The 1,170-nt window shown below is 43.3% G+C and overlaps 1 non-coding gene across 1 annotated transcript; it reads left to right on the top strand.

The window, feature by feature from the left end:
• The first annotated feature begins 451 nt into the window (after nucleotides 1–451).
• Nucleotides 452–538, top strand: LOC116889824. The gene has a single exon (XR_004386513.1). It is a non-coding gene; the product is annotated as a small nucleolar RNA SNORD116 (small nucleolar RNA).
• Nucleotides 539–1,170: the final 632 nt, after the last annotated feature.

The following is a 1,170-nucleotide window of genomic DNA, read 5'->3' as shown; positions in this document are numbered from 1 at the left end:
TGATTTGCAAGGAATCCAATAAAGTGGGGGAATGTGCTATTTGCTTTACTTTCAGGGACAGAGTCCCTGTCTCATACCGGGCAAAGATGGCTTGCAGAGGAACTGAGTACGGAACATCAGGTGAAGTTGGATGAAGCCTAACATTGCCTGCCCTGAAGTCATCAGTTGAAGCTCTCTTGCCTGAGGAAACATGAAGTGAAAGGTAAGAAACGCTTGACTTTCCAAAGGAACTCAAAGTGCTCAGGTGTTGATGGAGCTCGCAGGAGTTCCCAACCTTGAATCATGATCCTTTGGGACCTGGTTCAGGCTCACTGCCTGTGGCTACTCCTGTGATTGGAGAATAGGCCCATTGGTTCCGTAGTAAGGATGTGAATGTCTTGTTCTGTTCGCTCTCAAACCTGATCTCTTTAGGTATAAGTGTCATGGCATGGGAGGTACACCCTCGCGTGCTTGGTCGATGATGATTTCAATAAAACATTCATGGAAAAAGTGAACAAAATGGTGAAAACTCAATACACTATCATGTTGACTGAGGTCCAGCACTAGGTTCACCAATGTCACTGAGGGACTCATGGCCTCCATTCATCTTGAGACTTGGATCCAGTGAGAGAACCTTCAGAATCATTGTTCTTGCCTTAAATCTTCCAGAAATCATGGCCTATATCAGACAGTGTGAGAGACAGAAAGAACACAGAGAGAGATACAGAGAGAGATACAGAGAGAGAGAGAGAGAGAGGAGAGAGATGGGGGGGAGTGAAGTGGTGAAAGAGGACACTGTGATATTAAAGAATATCTTGATTGACAGAAATAAAGAAACCAAAGAGAATGTAGGAAAACAGAGAAGGCATGGGGGGATCACTACAAGACGATTTCAAGTGACAGAGAAGAAGAGAGATGTAGACAGAGTACTTAAGTATTCATTTAAATAATGTGGATGAGAATGGTGTAAATATTTGAATCAGGTCTCAAAAAGGGCAAATGGGGGACTAATTAGGGGGTGTAGTATGTCATTTACATGAGAAGTGCTCACATAGTGGCCAAAGCTAATGGGTTCTGTGGTTTCCATGGAAGTAAAGGCCTGATTGTCTCTGGGATTTCCAGCCATGAGTAAGATTTATTTATTTTTGTAGGACACCTTCATGAGCCTTGTTAGTGGTCTCATTCTGTTGT

The sequence above is a fragment of the Rattus rattus genome, unplaced genomic scaffold (genome assembly GCF_011064425.1).
Source record: "Rattus rattus isolate New Zealand unplaced genomic scaffold, Rrattus_CSIRO_v1 flattened_line_217563, whole genome shotgun sequence".
Taxonomy (NCBI): Eukaryota; Metazoa; Chordata; class Mammalia; order Rodentia; family Muridae; genus Rattus; species Rattus rattus.
This window is presented reverse-complemented; position numbering and strand designations above follow the sequence as displayed.